This window comes from Pleurodeles waltl, chromosome 9 (genome assembly GCF_031143425.1).
Source record: "Pleurodeles waltl isolate 20211129_DDA chromosome 9, aPleWal1.hap1.20221129, whole genome shotgun sequence".
Lineage (NCBI taxonomy): Eukaryota > Metazoa > Chordata > Amphibia > Caudata > Salamandridae > Pleurodeles > Pleurodeles waltl.
The window spans coordinates 1,080,177,850-1,080,186,345 of record NC_090448.1 but is presented as its reverse complement, the minus strand read 5'-3'; positions in this window follow the sequence as shown (position 1 = coordinate 1,080,186,345).

Below are 8,496 nucleotides of genomic sequence, written 5' to 3'. Positions count from 1 at the left end.
TTCAAAATAACACGCACTCCTTCAGGAGAGCATCGTATTGTAGCCCTGAAATACTTGAGCATATCAAGACCCACAATATTGTCTGGTGTATTTGGAGAAAGCAAAAATGGACATGGAGCAGTAAATGTATCAACTTGGAATGCAAGTGGTTGTGGCAGTGGGCTAGGGGAAGGTGTTCCATCGAAACCTATCGATGTAATGGATAAGCCAGAGAGGGGAGCCCTTAGAATCAATTGTTTAGACAAGGCGCTACGAGTAGCTCCTGTATCAACCAGAAACTGATCAGTAGAACCCAAAACGTGCTGTAACATAGGGACCCCTCTGATTTACTGGACCTTCAACTGATTCCGTACCCCATCCTAGGCAATCCTATGCATAAGCAGAATCTTGGAAATCAGGCTGCACATAGTTAGACATCTGGTATTGGTTCCATCTATCAAAAGTGTTAAACCCATCCTGCCCTCGTACATTAGCATCAACCCTAGCATGATTATTCGTGCTTCTTCTAGGCCCTGAATATCCTGAGCAATTTCTCATTTGTCCCCGACCACGTGAACACTGCTGAACTCGGAATGCTGGACAATCGGCAGCCCAATGCCCAAATTTCTTACAATATGCACACTGATCAACAGATAAATTCGAACGAGTGTAAGAAGAACCATAAGATCCACGTCCACCTCTATCACTACCTCTAAAAGGCAGACCATAATCTTGAGCCAACATAACCTTCGTCTTTAATTCTTTAATCTTTTTATCCTCGCTACCTTTTGCTTCTAATTCCTGACGTTCATAATACTGAGCCATAGTCAAAAGAGAAACCGGAGTAGAGGTAGTCCATGAACTTTCACTAGTATTTAGACGACTAGCTAGTCCTGGTAACAGATTTGTGACATATTTATCGACAAACAAATGTCTGCCCGTATCATCTGACAATAATTGGCCACTAAAATCATGAAATGCTTCTTCAAAGCGTGTAAAGAAATCAGAGACTGATTCATCTGCCTTTTGCTTACAATACGCTAAAACAGTCCAATCTATCTTTTTAGGGGGAATAATTGTTTTTAACTTAACTAATATGGCTGCGGGAAGATCTAGAATCAACTGATACGGCTTTTTCGCAGGTTCCCTATCCCCGTCCATCTGCTCTAATTCTTTCCATGACGCCCCAAAAACTACACGATCATCAACTTTACGAACAGTTCTCCACATATCTGGCGGTAATATCAATCCGAAAAATAAATCAATGCCAGCCAAAGTCATAGTACAAGAACTAATTGCTCCCTCAACGTCCTCATAAAAGGCGGCTGGATTTTTCTGCGGGTCAGGTAAAGCTGTTTTAAGTGCCATTACATCTGCCGTATTCCAAGGAGTATACACCCAATTATAAATAAAATAACCCTTAGCATCAACAGAAGTTTTATCATCACTTATACCCAATCCTTTAGGAGGAACATACAAAGGCGCGGCCTCCCACATTGGTTTCGTGTAAACTATCATAGTCTTATCTGTTCCGAAGATGGAAGCTTGCACCCCGCCGGTCTGAGATGTCCGTGCTACTATGTCCACAGCCCTTTTCTCCTCTTGCAAACGGACTGCCACAACACATAATTTCACCAAACGCCTGATTGCATCAGCCACCTGGGAGAAAACAAAAAGAGCATCACGCATTTGCTTATGATCAGCTGCTACATCATCGGGCTCTAACTCATCAGAATATTTCTGAAATAGTTCAATACCTTCTGTGCCAAATGCCTCAGTAAAATATAGCTGCTCCTTTTCCATCAACCCTTTCATGTTGTCTAAAAGTTCAAAGCAGAGACAACACTACAAATTGTTTTACGAGCAATAGATCTAAGCTCAGACGCACGGTCAGCAGGCAACATAGAGCGACTGTCTCATATCTTCTGTTGCTCCGAACCGGAGACAACAACATACGGAGGTGGAGGGCGATCTTGGAACAAAAAATCATTGTGTGGTTTATTAAGGATAGGATATAGAGGTTGCCTAACAGTGTATTGGCCAGTTACCTGTAATTTACGTTCTTTCTCTTCTAGCTCCTTTAAGTCATTTCTTTCTTTCTTTCTCATTTCCAATGCTTTCACATATACATTCTTCCGCTGCTCTTTCTCAAGCAAGGCTTGCTCACGCTTGACTCGTCCACGCACTTCTTTCTCCCACATTCGTACACAGGCAAACATATCTTGCCTAGACCTTCGCTTACACATACATTGTTCCACATACTCAATCTTTCGCAAATCAAATGACCCATGCATAGGCCAACGTAACTCAGGATCCGCACAAGTGAATTTATTCCATAATGTGCTGTACATTATAGAAGAAAGACCATGTTTAACATACATATCTCTATTGGGCGTCCCCTCTGGGGGTGCCGGTTGCGATTCTTCCAGTCTCAAATTGGTACCATTACAAAAGCAACACATCCTACGAAGTGCGCTAAAAATAGGCATGCCAAAAGTAGTGCAGAATATGCAATATTATAATCAAAGTAGCACTTAAGGTGCCGTTCAAATCAAAATTAAATTGGAGAAAATTCTCCTCATTACCTGCATATATTGCAATTTATATATCAATTCAAAGGACACAAATTGACTAGTCACCCAAAACATGAGAGCCACAGTAAGTGGTGCTAAACTTCATTACCAAACAAAGACATCAAAACCCACAGCAAGTGCCGTAAAACGTCTCTTACCAATCACAGGGCGTCCAGGTTCCAACTGCCAAGTTCTAAAATCGACCAAATGGTCTCTGCTTGACGAATGAACAAAAAGGATCTCAGTCGAGGACCGGCGCCACCTTGATGGTCAAATCCGAAAGAAGGGAAAAACGCAGTGGTTGCCAAGACTCGGGTCTCCTCAGGCATTGATCGTCCGCAGCGAGATCCCAATCCTTCGTCGCGACCAATCCGTCGGGTGTCCGAGTCGCCAATGAGTCTCTGTGCGGGCACCAATTTGTCGAAGAAAGCCTCAGCAAGGCCTACTAGTGCAAGGGGTTCACTCTTCTCTGCACAACGTCCTCAGACCATATAGGAAGAAGTTGGCACAGAAACTGAAATAAAAGACAAAGTTTGTTAAACCTCATGAGGTGGTACTACAGTTCAAACAGCTCCCTTCCGTAATGTTTGAAGTAGCACACTGAACTAAGAGAGCATGGTCCTTTTATACCCACGCAGGGGCTAAAAGAAGGTGGTACAATTATAGTAGCAAGGCTTACATACATATAAGGTCATATGGAAATGCACACTCGACAGGTGGGAGGGGCTAACAGTTTTCAAGGACTAGTTGACACATTACTGTCTGTTACTGATTACTAACAGCTGCAGATCTTACTGGGCATGTGCAAAAGTGTGAGATGCTAAATATAACTTGTCACTAGACAGATTTTCAAGAGTAGTTAACAGAAAGGTAGGACAGAGCACATGGCGCGCAACAGGCAGAGAAAATGGCTGCCATGAATACAAAATGGATTCCGCAAAATGTTCACAATAGTTGCTAAATACAAGATGTCTTCTGTTAATGCTTAATCTAATCGCTACTGACTTACAACACTGGCACTGAGATTCTTTGGCTGCCTGGTAGTGAATCTGTGGCACGTGGCCTGTGTTGCCTGCATCCTGGGACACCGCACCCACCTCCTCATACAGCCGCTCACCCTCTGGGGTGGAGGCCCTGCCGGTGGGCCTGTTCATTGCCACATGCCTGCAGCGGGTCACTCCCCCGGCGTGGAGCCTCTCCTGCCTCACGACGACGGCGATTTGATCTGCCATAAATACCTGCCTACAGTAACTCGCGGGTCCCAGGCGCGCCCCTGCTTAAGCGGCTGCCATGGGTCACGGGGACCCCAAACAACGTAAGTTGGAATTTGAAGCATTGATGCATGGTTGAAGTCCCTCTTGAATTGCCTGGACAAGATTGGTGAACACCTGAACCGCCACAACACTCGACTCCAGGCAGTTGAGGAACACGTTTCGTCGCCAGAGGACTCCCGCACCCAGTCGGATAAACATCTGGACAGACTAGATTCCAGACTGCGCACTGTTTCTGTAAAAAATGATGATCTCGAGGCATGCGGTCGCCGTAACAACATTAGAATTACGGGGATTGTTGAGACCACAGCCTCTGGGCATCTGGATACCTTTGTGATGACATTACTATGCAAACTGTTGGGACGCCAAAACTTTACTACCACATTTGTGGTGGAACGAGCCCATCGCTCCCTTGGTCCTTGGCCTGTCCTAGGTGCACAGCCGCTTCCCATTATCGCGTGGCTCAAGAAAGTGCCTATTGCAGTATCAAAGGATGTCCTTTTCAATTTTTCTGGTCTTTACCATGGCGGTTCAGGAAGCCCGGTGCAAGTGTGCGTACGCCAAAGCAGCACTACGCAAGCTGGGGCTGCGCTGTGGCATGTTGTACCCTGCCAGGCTCAAGGTTATTGTCGATTGCAAGAAATACACCAACGAACACGCTCTGTTGGCTCGACAATCTCTGGAACACTCTTCACTAGCCACGCAGCTGCCCAGCAGTTTGGACCTTTTTCCGCCCAACTGATGTCCCCTTATTTTCATTAACTCACAGAGGTGCATGCTTTGCTGTTGCCCGTCAAAATCACTAAACTTGCTAGCACCTTGCCTCTGCTTGCTCTTCTTTAACTCATTTGCAGGGCTTACTTTGTGCTTGGGGAGTTCCCTGCGGTGGTGGTGTTCTCTTCTCATGGTTGACACCAAGTTTGCATTTTTTTTTTTTGTATGTCGCTATGGTTTCTCTAGGATTTCACTCAGCGCGTTTTTACTGATGTGTTTGTTATTTGGGGCCATATGTACGAACCCATTTTACCATTGACACAGAATGGGTAAAACCCTTTGATACATCTGGCCCCTGGTTTCTTGTTGATTTCTTGACACATGGTGACCGATTGTGCCACTTCTTACTTAATTGTCCATTGATATCCCAATAAAGCACGCTTCACCTGGGGCTTCCGCCCCACAGTCCACCTTAATGGCAAGCAGGTGTTATACTACTTAAATAGGCACGGCACTGTGATTGCTTTCCTACAGGAGACTCACCTCCCTCCTCGGTCTGCCTATACCTTTGCCACTCCCTGGGGTCCTCATTGTTTTTTTCTAGTTAAAGCTCCTACTCCCGCAGTGTCTGTATATTGATACACAAAAGGGTCCCTTTCCACCTCATCTCTACTGTTGCTGACAAAAAAGGTAGATACATTTTTTTAGAAGGTACATTAGGGGGCCACAGGATTTTGCTAGCCAACGGCTATGCTCCGAGTACAAACACACCAGATTTTTTTCATACGTTATCACCCAGCTGGCCCTCATGGAATCCCACTGCATCCTTTTAGGCAGGGTTTTTAATATGATCCGGGACCCATTGTGTCACACTACAGCCAAGATCCCGGCGTTTGAAACCCAAATCACTATGCACCCTGTGACATCCCTGTGACACTTATCAGCTGCGTGACCCATGGCATCTGCGACTGTAGGAAGTTGGCTCTGTATGTGCTATTTCAAAGTAAGGAATAGCATGCACAGAGTCCAAGGGTTCCCCTTAGAGGTAAAATAGTGGTAAAAATAGATAATACTAATGCTCTATTTTGTGGTAGTGTGGTCGAGCAGTAGGCTTATCCAAGGAGTAGTGTTAAGCATTTGTTGTACATACACATAGACAATAAATGAGGTACACACACTCAGAGACAAATCCAGCCAATAGGTTTTTATATAGAAAAATATCTTTTCTTAGTTTATTTTAAGAACCACAGGTTCAAATTCTACATGTAATATCTCATTCGAAAGGTATTGCAGGTAAGTACTTTAGGAACTTTAAATCATCAAAATTGCATGTATACTTTTCAAGTTATTCACAAATAGCTGTTTTAAAAGTGGACACTTAGTGCAATTTTCACAGTTCCTAGGGGAGGTAAGTATTTGTTAGGTTAACCAGGTAAGTAAGACACTTACAGGGCTTAGTTCTTGGTCCAAGGTAGCCCACCGTTGGGGGTTCAGAGCAACCCCAAAGTCACCACACCAGCAGCTCAGGGCCGGTCAGGTGCAGAGTTCAAAGTGGTGCCCAAAACACATAGGCTAGAATGGAGAGAAGGGGGTGCCCCGGTTCCGGTCTGCTTGCAGGTAAGTACCCGCGTCTTCGGAGGGCAGACCAGGGGGGTTTTGTAGGGCACCGGGGGGGACACAAGTCCACACAGAAATTTCACCCTCAGCAGCGCGGGGGCGGCCGGGTGCAGTGTAGAAACAAGCGTCGGGTTTGTAATGGAAGTCAATGGGAGATCTCGGGATCTCTTCAGCGCTGCAGGCAGGCAAGGGGGGGATTCCTCGGGGAAACCTCCACTTGGGCAAGGGAGAGGGACTCCTGGGGGTCACTTCTCCAGTGAAAGTCCGGTCCTTCAGGACCTGGGGGCTGCGGGTGCAGGGTCTCTCCCAGGCGTCGGGACTTTAGGTTCAAAGAGTCGCGGTCAGGGGAAGCCTCGGGATTCCCTCTGCAGGCGGCGCTGTGGGGGCTCAGGGGGGACAGGTTTTGGTACTCACAGTATCAGAGTAGTCCTGGGGTCCCTCCTGAGGTGTTGGATCGCCACCAGCCGAGTCGGGGTCGCCGGGTGCAGTGTTGCAAGTCTCACGCTTCTTGCGGGGAGTTTGCAGGGTTTTTTAAAGCTGCTGGAAACAAAGTTGCAGCTTTTCTTGGAGCAGGTCCGCTGTCCTCGGGAGTTTCTTGTCTTTTCGAAGCCGGGGCAGTCCTCAGAGGATGTCGAGGTCGCTGGTCCCTTTGGAAGGCGTCGCTGGAGCAGGATCTTTGGAAGGCAGGAGACAGGCCGGTGAGTTTCTGGAGCCAAGGCAGTTGTCGTCTTCTGGTCTTCCGCTGCAGGGGTTTTCAGCTGGGCAGTCCTTCTTCTTGTAGTTGCAGGAATCTAATTTCTAGGTTCAGGGAGAGCCCTTAAATACTAAATTTAAGGGCGTGTTTAGGTCTGGGGGGTTAGTAGCCAATGGCTACTAGCCCTGAGGGTGGGTACACCCTCTTTGTGCCTCCTCCCAAGGGGAGGGGGTCACATCCCTAATCCTATTGGGGGAATCCTCCATCTGCAAGATGGAGGATTTCTAAAAGTCAGAGTCACCTCAGCTCAGGACACCTTAGGGGCTGTCCTGACTGGCCAGTGACTCCTCCTTGTTTTTCTCATTATTTTCTCCGGCCTTGCCGCCAAAAGTGGGGCCTGGCCGGAGGGGGCGGGCAACTCCACTAGCTGGAGTGTCCTGCTGGGTTGGCACAAAGGAGGTGAGCCTTTGAGGCTCACCGCCAGGTGTGACAATTCCTGCCTGGGGGAGGTGTTAGCATCTCCACCCAGTGCAGGCTTTGTTACTGGCCTCAGAGTGACAAAGGCACTCTCCCCATGGGGCCAGCAACATGTCTCGGTTTGTGGCAGGCTGCTAAAACTAGTCAGCCTACACAGATAGTCGGTTAAGTTTCAGGGGGCACCTCTAAGGTGCCCTCTGGGGTGTATTTTACAATAAAATGTACACTGGCATCAGTGTGCATTTATTGTGCTGAGAAGTTTGATACCAAACTTCCCAGTTTTCAGTGTAGCCATTATGGTGCTGTGGAGTTCGTGTTTGACAAACTCCCAGACCATATACTCTTATGGCTACCCTGCACTTACAATGTCTAAGGTTTTGTTTAGACACTGTAGGGGTACCATGCTCATGCACTGGTACCCTCACCTATGGTATAGTGCACCCTGCCTTAGGGCTGTAAGGCCTGCTAGAGGGGTGTCTTACCTATACTGCATAGGCAGTGAGAGGCTGGCATGGCACCCTGAGGGGAGTGCCATGCCGACTTACTCGTTTTGTCCTCACTAGCACACACAAGCTGGCAAGCAGGGTGTCTGTGCTGAGTGAGAGGTCTCCAGGGTGGCATAAGACATGCTGCAGCCCTTAGAGACCTTCCTTGGCATCAGGGCCCTTGGTACTAGAAGTACCAGTTACAAGGGACTTATCTGGATGCCAGGGTCTGCCAATTGTGGATACAAAAGTACAGGTTAGGGAAAGAACACTGGTGCTGGGGCCTGGTAAGCAGGCCTCAGCACACTTTCAATTGTAAACATAGCATCAGCAAAGGCAAAAAGTCAGGGGGCAACCATGCCAAGGAGGTATTTCCTTACACAACCCCCCCCCAAACGAAAGAGGATGAGACTAACCTTTCCCAAGAGAGTCTTCATTTTCTAAGTGGAAGAACCTGGAAAGGCCATCTGCATTGGCATGGGCAGTCCCAGGTCTGTGTTCCACTATAAAGTCCATTCCCTGTAGGGAGATGGACCACCTCAACAGTTTAGGATTTTCACCTTTCATTTGCATCAGCCATTTGAGAGGTCTGTGGTCAGTTTGAACTAGGAAGTGAGTCCCAAAGAGGTATGGTCTCAGCTTCTTCAGGGACCAAACCACAGCAAAGGCCTCCCTCTCAATGGCAC